At 47.8% G+C, this 11182-nt stretch overlaps 1 protein-coding gene across 1 annotated transcript in view; it reads right to left on the minus strand.

Annotated features, from left to right (window-relative positions):
* Positions 1-5588: 5588 nt before the first annotated feature.
* The window catches only part of ankrd22 (ankyrin repeat domain 22), a 107217-nt gene continuing 101623 nt past the window's right edge, over positions 5589-11182 (minus strand). Inside the window, exon 7 of the mRNA XM_067244349.1 lies at positions 5589-5598. The gene's annotated coding sequence lies outside the window, so the exon portion shown is untranslated. The remainder of the gene's footprint in view (positions 5599-11182) is intronic.

An 11182-nucleotide genomic window follows, 5' to 3' on the forward strand; every position in this document is an offset into this window, starting at 1 on the left:
GTTTTGAAGGAGCCTGTTGATTATACTGTATAGGGTTAGGGGGGAAGAGGAGGGGGAGGAGGAGGGGGGGGGGGGCAAGGCCCCTGATGCTTGTTAATCTGTGCTCCGTCACCAACCACAGACCCTCATTGTGGACTTATTATCACTGTAACTTATTGTAAGTGTGGGTGCCTGTATGTGTGAGATAGTGTGTGTGTGTGTGTGTAACAACTGATAATATACACTATGTCAAGATAGGTTCGGTCGTTTCTGCAGAAGAACAGAATGAAATCTGAGCTTGTCAAGTGTGCCTCCATCATAAACATGTCTGATGAGAAGCGGGACACTACAACAACATACACAACACTAACACCAAATCTGTGATCGCATGCAGAAATCTGAACTTTGGATAACAAATCGTATGCAGCATGCCCCTGTCCCTTTACTGAAACTCTACCATCGCCTCTCTGGATCCTCCTGGTACTGCAGAAATGTTGTGCTGCCTCCTTGTGGTGATCTGTTGCAGTTGAGCTCCATATTCAGCATTTGGACGCTTATAGGTGGATAGAGAAAACTGTGAGTGCATTCTGGCCCAGATGGACAGATCTAGTGTGTGGTGTGTGTGTGTGTGTGTGAGAGAGCGAGAGACAGAGAGAGAGAGAGAGAGAGAGAGAGAGAGAGAGAGAGAGAGAGAGAGAGAGAGAGAGACAGAGAGAGAGAGAGAGAGAGAGAGAGAGAGAGAGAGAGAGAGAGAGAGAGAGAGAGAGAGAACACATAGAGCAGAAGGCATCACTGACTAATGGCTCCACTCCATCACTAATTCAGAAGCGTCTCTCCTCTTCGTTTGATGTTGTAAAGCCACCAGGCTCCTCTGCTGAGACTCATCATGACTTCTCTCTCCCACTCAGGGGCTGATAGCCTTTTGCCTCCACCCAGTGGGGCCGTAGGGAGTCGGAGATCAAACACACACCTGGCCTAAACCCTGTCTGTCTGTCTGTCTGTCTGATTACCTACGCATGAGTGCAATAGGTGTATGTTGCTTGGGATGAAAGTATCTGCTAAATTAATAAAATATAAGTGTAACTAATAAAGAAAACTGTACAAGTATGACGGGACATTGATATACTGGATTATTTTACAGGGAATTGTCAGTTAAATATGATTTACTCTCAATCATTATCAAATATTAAGTATTATGTAAAGAATCTATTATTGAAATAAAGTTTAAAACCATACATTGTTGGGTGGATGGCTGATCTGATTCTGGATGCCTTTTAAAGTCGCCTTTAGGACTGGAACAAGATTCTTCTCTGATGTGCATCATGCAAGCACAGCAGTACCAGTTGAAAAGGAAGACTACACCATTTCAGGGTCTAATTACTTGGAGTCCACAGGTGACAACTTGTATGAGGTGGTTTTGGGTGATGTGCTGGCCTCTGCTGTAGCTACAGCTGGTCTAAGTACGTTTCAGATGAATAAATTACTCTTCACACCCCAACGACTTTTTTATCACCATGGTGACAGTTTAGGCCTAAAGGCTTGAATCACAATATGAATACTCTTGTATGGATAGTTACCACTTTCAAGAATAGTGAAGAGCATGAGAGTTGCCCTAAACCAAAACCGTAAAAGCACAGAGCCTGATGATGATTTAATAATCCACCGAAATGCGTTTAGACTCAGCAATCATCTTCCTACCAAACCGATTACACCGTGCACTTCCTCCGTGTAATGCACACGGGAGTTGGAAGATGGACCCAATCAATTAGAACCAGACTGCCTGTCTCGTACATGCAGCATCCCTCAAACATGAAAGTACCTATCGATCTAAGAGTTCTGCTCATTGACAATTTACTGTACGCACACATAACATTCGTTATTTGGTCACATTTACGCGTATATATTCATATGACGATATAATGAATGTAGAACTAGTACGGTAAGGATAGCCTACCTATCAGACTTTGAGTGTTTCCTGAAAGCTTCACTGTTCAACTCCTGGAAGGTCCGGTAGGCTTGCGGTTCCGCGGAGATGCCCTGTGCGCGCCTGGTTCTCGGTCCGATCACCTGCGCGCTGGGCAAAACCGACTGGCATTTGTGCAGCTTTCGCTTCAGCTCGTGGATCTCTTCTTCCTTTTCAGCAAGTCGTTTTTCCATGTCTTTAATCCTTTCCTCTTTCATCAACAGGATCTTGGCAAAGTCTTCCTCGAGATCACCCATCATGCACAACCCGGACAAACTTCACCAAGGCTGAAACGGGAGACTGGCAAGCGGAAATAAGTAACCGTTCACAGGTCTCGCCCTCTTCAAAATGTGATTCGAATGGAGAATCACCCCGAATTGGGATTCTTGTTTCGACACTATAGGCTATTCTTCACCGAGGAGCTGTCAGCACGAGAAGTTAAGCCGGTTGCTGGAGGTGGGAGCTGAGCGAAGCCTTTCCTCCGTCCCTCGCGCAGACTAGTAATGGTGCTCTTGGAGACGATAATTAGGGTTGGCCGCTCGCGCGCTCTCTGTCTCTCCCTCACAGCAACTAGGGTCACCTCTCGCTGTTACTAGACACACACACGCACGCACGCACACACACAAGGCGCATGCAGAAAAAGCTTCTGTGTGTCCAAAGCAGAACAGTGATCAACACGGCAGGAAACAGCGGGGTATTTCGCTCTGTAATCACTCTCACTCTCTCGACCTGCAGCCGAGTCTAGACTAGCTCCTTCGAATAGCATCAATGAGCACGTAGGTGACGTTTTGTGTAACTTGATCCAGCGGTTGACAGTAATGCTATTGGAGGAGCATCTGTACTTACCAGAAGATGTGATCTCATAGGCAACATAGTGTCTGACCCCCCTCCCCATTCTTCCTCACACACACACACACAAACACACACGCACACACTTACTATTCTCTGAATCCATTACTGCTCATCAATGGAGCACTGGTCAATGGAGGTTTGTGCACGTCCACGCTCATTCAAACAAAAACGCACACGCGCACACACTTCCTGGAGCACACACATATCCCAACAAACACACAATTGTTCATCCAGTCAGCTAAAGTGCTTATCGCTTCATCAATCCATCTCCCCTGTCAATTATCACCTTGACTTTCTATTACCCAGAAACACATGAATATTTCACTGTTTCCAGTAGCACAACCTCAGGCACTGGCATCACCACAGGTTAATGTTCAATTAACTGCCCAAGCAGAACTCTTCCCAGCTATAGTAGCCAACAAAGCTATGATGATTCATATACGGCAGAGATTAGAGCAAGAGAGAAAGTAAGAAAGAGAGGAAGTGTGTGTGAGAGAGAGAGAAAGAGAGAGAAAGAGAGAGAGAGATAATGAGAGACATTTGCCCTCTATGACTGCTAAGTGGTTCATAGATGTTCTCATCCATTGTTTCCAGCATCAATGGTCACCTTGAACATGTCATCCTATACCCCCCCCCCCCCATTTCATTCATACATCCTTCCTTCCTTCTTTCATTCACCCATCCCTTCTTCTTCATCCCTCCATCTCACCTTCCCTCCCTCTCTTCTTCCCTCCATCTCACCCTCCCTCCACCCATTCCTCTCTCCAACCCTCCTTCCATCTATAGAGCATCTTTCCTGTGCGATGCACCGAGCTGCTAGCGTTAGCTGGCTGTCTCTGCCACCCCTCTCAGATGCCCTGCCCAGCCCTGGAGCTTCTCCCTCCCTCGGGGACAGCTCATCTTCCACAGGAGGCTAGCCAGACGCTAGTCAGCTCCTTCCTGTAACCCACACCACTCTCTCTTGCTTGCTCCCTCCCTCCCTCCCTCACTCTCGCTCTCTCTCTCTCTCTCTCTCTCTCTCTCTCTCTCTCTCCTGTCGTTCTCTCTCTTCACGCTCTTTCTTTGTCTCTCTCTTTATCCCTCTCTCTCGGTCTCTTTCTCTGTCTCTCTCTCTCTCTGGTCTCTAAGTGAAGACAGGATGTTGAAGATCAATACTGCTGACCTCATCTGGAGCCAGCAGATATGAGGGCCGGATGCGACTTGTGGGCGGAGCCAGCGGATATGAGGGCTGGGTGAGACAATATGGGCGGAGCCAGCAGAGGTGTTTCTGGTCGGGGCATAGGACTTCTGGTGGCGATGGGAGAGAGTGATGAAGAGAGTGATGAAGAGAGGGAGATGGAGACTGGGATTGGCTGCAGGGTGGAGCAGAAGGGGGAGACAGAAATGGCGAGAGAGGTGGAGTCAGGGATGTGAAGAGGGAGGGGGGGGGGTGTGGAAGGAGTGGACAGAATACACAGACATACACACATACACAAACACAGGTACATCAGGGAAAGTGCCTCTGCCAAATATACACAACACACTTTAGTTGGAAGAAAAAAAATCGCACAGAAATAATCATGTCTTCCGAGAAACAGTCTGCCTGTGTGCACAGCATGCGCGTGTTTGTGGCTGTCTGTTCGAGAGAAGATGTTTATTTTGAGTCTCGTTCTCTCTCGTAGTTGTTGTGAAGAGTGACAGTCTCTGCTGTTGTCATTACCAGGGGATGAAACAGATGCTAAGACGCCGAGCGGCCTCCCCCTGCTCCTCCTGCTCCTCCACGCAGCTCTGTGTGCGATCACTCATGCCTGGACGGGGCTCTCCTGAGCCTCACACACTAAATACACACACACGTGCACACACACACACACACTTACAGCAATACAGATTGTTGTTGAGGTGCGTGCACAAACACACAGATCAATACATAAGCATGCATGTATACACACACATCCACACACACACACGTGTCTGCAGACTGAGAACAAATGCAGAGACTGTCCAGATCCCCGGAATAGCTCCTTTCATGTCCACAGTGGATGTGGCACAGGTACAGGATATACATTTAGAGAGTGTGTTTGTCGGAGGAGCCATGACCTTGTGGAGGAGAATGAGAGAGGTATTCTCCTCTGACAGGCTTGGAGGACTACCGGGCCTGCAGCCAGATGGCCGGCCAGCCAGCGCTCAGGGAACGGCCCTTATGACAACAAAGTCAGCTTCAACCTGCCATCCGCACATCACCCTCGTGTGTCTCTGTAGAATGTGGAATTATCCCTCCCTCCCTCCATCCCTCCCTTCCTCTTGCTCCCTTTCTCCTTTCTCCCTCTCTCTTTCTCTCTCTTTCTCTCTCTCCCTGTGCCAGTGCCCCCCCCCCCCCCGCAACCCCTCTCTCACCCTCTCTTTCTCTCTCTGCTCCTCTCCCTGTCTACATGTATGGAGTGGAGCATGTCTGAAAAGGTCACAGCGCGTCTGTTCGACTATTTTAAACAGCAAATAAAGAAACGGTGTGACCGAGGCAGCAGAGGAGAAGAGAGGATAACACTGGAGACAGTTTGAAGTTTTATTCCAAATAAAAGCACATGCAGAGTTTGACAGAGTGGGAAAAAATACGATCTCCCAGCCTTCGTTTTTCTTCATGTTTATTGTATCGACGCGACACACTGCTCCTCTGCTTATTATAGTTTATACAGATATGCAATGACGCATATGAACGACTGCCCCAGGGTTGTATGTTCTCAACAGCTAGAACTCCTGTGTGTGTGTGTGTGTGGTTGTGTGTGTGTGTGTGTGTGGGTGTGTGTGTGTGTGTTAGGGGGGGATGTCTGTATGAGAGAGATCATGTATCACTGTCCCTCGATTGTGACACAAACCCTTCTATTTCCTCTCTCTCCTTTTTCTCTCTCACCGACCTTTGTCTCTCGCTCTCTCGTTAACTCCATTTCGAATCCTCTCCCTCCCCCCTCTCTCCCCTCCCACGATGAATCAGTCAGAGAGACGTGTGATCCAGCCCCTTGTCCCTGAGCAGGGAGTCATTACTGCAGTGATGGGGAGAGGTTCGTGTCTCATCACCACCCTCAATACACGCAGGAGATGGAGGGAGAGGAAGGAGGAGAGATATCTGAGAGATGGAGATGGAAGGAGAGAAGGGGTGGAGAGCGATCTGAAAGAGGAGATGGATGGAGAGGAGGGAGAAGAGAGATCTGAGAGGAGAGAACGGGTGAGGAAGGAGGAGAGAGAGCCAACAGAGAGAAAAAAGAAAGTGTGAGAGAGAGACAAAGAGAGAAAGACCATCACCATACATACGTAGTAAAACATTTAAAATAACTTCCCATTCTCTTTTCCATGAATTTATTATATATGTACTTTTTTGGATTCTGTCTGTGTGCAAACGATTTGACTTTAGGTTTGTGTTTGTGTCTGTGACAGACACACAGACAGACAGAGAGGAAAAACTAAATAAGAGCAAGTGCATAATCCTTCCCAATATCTCCAACTGTCAGTAAACATCAGATAAACAGTCTCTCTTCTCTCTCTCTCTCTTTATTTATATTCCTATCCACCTTAAAGGAGTGCAGAAGAAGATCAGTAAGATAGTCTACCTAGTCTGTCTGTACTCACACAGTGCTCTCCATCTCCCCTCAGTCAGACAGACAGGTCTGGTTCTGTGTGTGTGTGTGTGTGTGTTTGTCCAAATACAGTATACATACACATACACAGTTCAGGCCAAACCAGGCCACAAAACGTATTCCAGAGGCAAATGGAGTACTGGAGACATTCCGGAAAGCCTTAGTCAGTGTTCTTCATTCCGTAGCTGTCAGAGAGACAGTGCTGCTCGATGCTGGGGGACCTTGGACAATCTGTCACACCGTGCTGCCACAAACAGGAAGCTGTCGCTTTACATCCTGTTATGTTGACTGTCCGTCTGTGCCCATTTCCTTTGATATGCAGCCTAATGTGTGATGGATGACTCCATGTTGTTACAGCATCAGACTGATTGAGAACCACACAAGGAGTCCAGAGGTCGGGAGTTCCAGTCCAGTTCATGGTCGGTTCTGGATCTGTCTCTCAGTGTTGATTCTCTCTGGAGTTGTTAGAACCAGACATCAACTAATGGTGGGTACAAACCTTCACTTGATATATGCACTGATATGTTCACAGCTTCCTGGAATGTGTGTGTGTGTGTGTGTGTGTGAGCGTGTGTGTGTTTTTGCGTGTGTGTGAATAAACATTGCCTGTGTGCTGGAGGAAGAGGAGGTCAGTCAAAAGAATCACAACTCTATTTAGGCGAGCCCTTAGAGACAAACCCTCATTAGCATGTTGACATACACACACGCAAAAACACATACACCCACACACTCCCAGATGGTATCACCACAGTTCTAAGAAGGCTGTTACATTATGTAATCCAGACAAAGTTAGGTAACATTGAATTAATTGGCAAATCAACCTTTCTGTGCCTTCTGTGTGTGTGTGTGTGTGTGTGTGTGTGTTTGTGTCAGAGAGAGAGAGAGAGAGAGAGAGAGAGAGAGTGAGAGATGAGAGAGAGGAGAGAGAGAGAGAGAGAGATAGAGAGAGAGAGAGAGAGGAGAGAGAGAGAGAGAGAGAGAGAGAGAGAGATAGAGTAACATGGGCCAGGACCCTGGGAATTTAGGAGTTGTAACGGAGTGTGTGTCGGGCCACCGAGAGGCACTAGAGAGCTAATGTTGTCACCTAACGCCTGAATGACGAACTGCAGCTGGCTTCTGCTCTAACTATGTATGACAACACATTTATACACAAGAAAGCAGTTCAACAGTTCAACATAACAGTTTACATCCAATAAAAGCACTAATGGAATGTGTGTAGCACAGCACTTAGAAGGATGACATAAATCAAGGAATAAAGAAAGTATCTTCCAGAACACACACACACACACATCTAACATCAAACAAACATCCTAAATGTTATACAGACCATACTAATAATTACAAGTATGATGGTGTGTGTCTGGGGTGGATCATGTTGCCCCTGTGCAGGGAGGGGAAGGGTTCAGCAGAGGAATCACAACACTATTATATTACATTCAAATGGTGATCCCAGTACAGTGAAATATGATATTTCTATACATTTACAGCCAGCATAGATACTAGAGAATGCTGAGGCAGCCTTAATCTACTGCAGCACCTCAACTGTGTCCTGACAGGACTTCTGTGTGACTACACACAACAAGCAGAGACCTGGGATGGGGTGAGAGATGATGGAGAGCAGAGAGGCCCCTGGAGAGATAGGGGGGGGACAGAGAGAGAAAAAGAAGGAGGGAGAGACTGAGAGAGAGACAGAGAAAAGGAGCGAGAGAAATAAAGAGAAACAGAGAGAGAGAGAGGAGAGAGAGGAGAGAGAGAGAGAGAGAGAGAGGAGAGAGGAGAGAGAGAGAGAGAGAGAGAGTGTCAGTGTGTCATAGGACGTGAGCGTGTGTACCAACCCTGGAGCCCCTGTCACTGAAGATTCTGGGGGATATCTAAGTCAAACAAACAGCAGACAGCAAACATAGCCCCTGTAGTAGCCTGTTTGCCTGCTTCTCAGCCTCAGTCACGGCCTCCCACAGCCTCAACCTACTATCCAGCCCCAGCCCAAGCCCCCTAGCCATAGCCCCCCAGGCCCAGCCTCCACCTTTCATAGCCTCAGCCCCATCCACAGCCTCCCTCTGTCAGAAATAGCTTCTCTGAGTGTACCATTATCCCCCATGACACATTATAACAACTCAAATTGCTCTATTACAGAGCAGTCCCCCAGTCCTACCCCCAGTCACCTGATTAACACCCATTCACCTCAAGCTGCTTGAGTAATCCCCTCAAGGCAAACACTCAGTTTAAAAATGTTCCTAAAGGAAAAGACGTGGGGAATGTCGGTGTGTGTGTTTGCCTGCGTGTGTCTGCATTTGTGTGTGTTTGATGCAATTATTCAAATTGTGAGATAAAAAAGAGAGATTTACAGTAATGTATGTGCTTCTGTATTTGTGTGTGTCCTCTGTGTGTGCGGTGTGTGTGTGTGTGTGTGTGTGTGTGTGGTGGGGGGGGGGGGGGGGGGGGGGGCACCCTGATCTTGTTGTTCCTGGTCAATAGAACTCCTGGCAGCCAGAGAGCCAGAGAGATAGCAGCAGGTTAAAGATTAACCCGGTTGCTCTCTGTAAAGCAGCCCTAGGACGGTGAACCTTTGGAGTTTGATATGATGTGATCATAGAATCACCCACAGGGACACGTCGGCCGCCCAGCCAGAATGAAGGACTGAGAGCCGCGGGTGGTGATCTCTGAAATTGCTCAGTGAGTCCAGCTTCTTTAAACGACCTGCTACTTGTCTGAGTGCACCTACAGCATGGAGGACTGCCTCTCTCTATCTTTCTGTCTTTCTCTCTCCCGGAGACCTGTCGTCTCTCTGTGTGTGTGTGTGTGTGTGTGTGTGTGTATGTGTGCGTTCGAGTGTTCGTCTGCGAGTGTGCGTATGCACGTGTGTGTGTTTGTGTATGTGACAGCCCCGGTTGTGTGAATATCTAGGTTGTGAGATGCGTTTGTAATGAGACTGAACGGATTTAGCAGCCGTGGTTAGATGTGGATGTGAGGATACAGTGCAGTTTAGGACGAGGAGGGAGAGGATGGAGGAGGGTGGAGGAGGGGGGACGTGAACCTGTCGGCCAGGGAGGATGTCACATTGGGGTTAATCGTGTTCTGGATGGTGGGACACGCGTGCAGAGACACACGTGTTGTATGTTGACGACTGTAGATTCATTGGTGCTGGGGATTCAGTTTCCTCTCAGTTGTTTCCTTTGGACTGAGTGGCTGAGTGTTTCGCCTGGCAGTGTGAATGCAGTCAGGCAGTCCTTGCCGAGCCAGGAAAGTAGCAGATATGCAAAGCTCCTAAAGAAAGTCAAACTCTCTACTGTTCTCTCCAGTCCATGCCTGACTGGCAAAGTGCCGTCTGCTGGGAGGTTTGGAATGTAGACAGAGCCAGTTCCAACCAGCATATGGAACCTTGGTCATTACCCTACTCTTACCTTGACATCTCACAATGGAACAGTCTGTCGGGTAAAAAAAAAGTAACCGTTTAATTACTTTTATTACACCTTGAGCCAAACAACAAGAGACCAATTCTAGTATTTTTTGTGTCATTTTCGAGATAAATGGTTCCGCGTTTTTCGAGTGAGAGCTGCCAACTCAGTGGCCTTGTGTGTGTGTGTGTGTCTGTGTGTGTTTAGCTTTAGTCAACAGAGAGCTCAGAGAGAGCACTGATCACCAGCTGATAGGGCTTCTGGCCAGTTATCATGTTTATGCAAACCGTAACTAGGCTATCTTCAAGTGAGCAGAGGCGGGGGGTGGGGGGTGGTAGGAAGAGACAGGGACATAGAGAGAGCGAACAGGTAAGAAGGAAAGAAAGAAAGACAGAGAGAGAGAAAGAGAGAGAGAGAGAGAGTAAGGGAAAGAATGAAAGACAGAAAGGGAGAAAGAGAGAGAGAGAAAGAGTGGGAAAGAGAGAGGGGCGGAGAGAGAAAGAGAGAGAGAAACATGGGTAAACACAGTTCACCTCTGAGTCCTGAGGCCTGGGGTGTGTGTTGTGTCCAACCCATTTCACTGTGGCACAGTACTCTGTACCTCGCAGGGCGAGCGAGAAGGTTGGTCTTGCTCACAGAGAAAGCAGGGGAGAGAGAGAAAGAGTGTGAGAAAGAGGGAGGCACTGATGAACAGGTAGTCAGATTGCGAGAGAGGGAGATGGGCGGTGAGGCAGAGAACGATATAATGAGAGAGAGACGGGGGAGAGGGATAGAGAGAGACTCCGAAAGAAAAAGGGTGGGAAATGGAGAAGGGGGATGGAGAGAAAGGTAGAGTGAGAGAGAAGCATTGAGAGAGAGAGAGAGAGAGAGAGAGAGAGAGAGGAGAGGAGAGAGAGAGAAAGAGGAAGGAGAGAGAGAGAGAGAGGAGAGGAGAGAGAGAGAGAGAGAAAGAGAGAGAGAGAGAGGTGATAGTGAAGTTAAAATGACACTCCTACTGGTGTCCCAGGTAGTGTCTGTGGTCTGTGGGTCTGGATGGTTGAATGTAGAGTGTCCTCTTCAGCCTGACTAGATGAAGACAGGTCGGAACCAATATCACTCCTCTCAAAATCCTCACACACTACTCACCATACCAACTACTCACCTTTCTCAGGTATCTCACACGGGAGGTGCGGACCTCTATTAGGATCTCCATCTAAAAGGAATATGTAGATTAATATAAGGGGAGAGAGTGAAGGGGGGATCGAGATTGAGAAAGAGAAATAAGGTTTGAGAGTGTGAGAGAGAGAGAGAGAGAGAGAGAGAGAGAGAGAGAGAGAGAGAGGGGTAGATATAAGGAAGTATGGAGAGAAATATAGGGACAAAGACAGGTAAAGAGAGAGAAAGAGATG

The sequence above is a fragment of the Osmerus mordax genome, chromosome 10, assembly GCF_038355195.1.
Source record: "Osmerus mordax isolate fOsmMor3 chromosome 10, fOsmMor3.pri, whole genome shotgun sequence".
Classification (NCBI taxonomy): Eukaryota; Metazoa; Chordata; class Actinopteri; order Osmeriformes; family Osmeridae; genus Osmerus; species Osmerus mordax.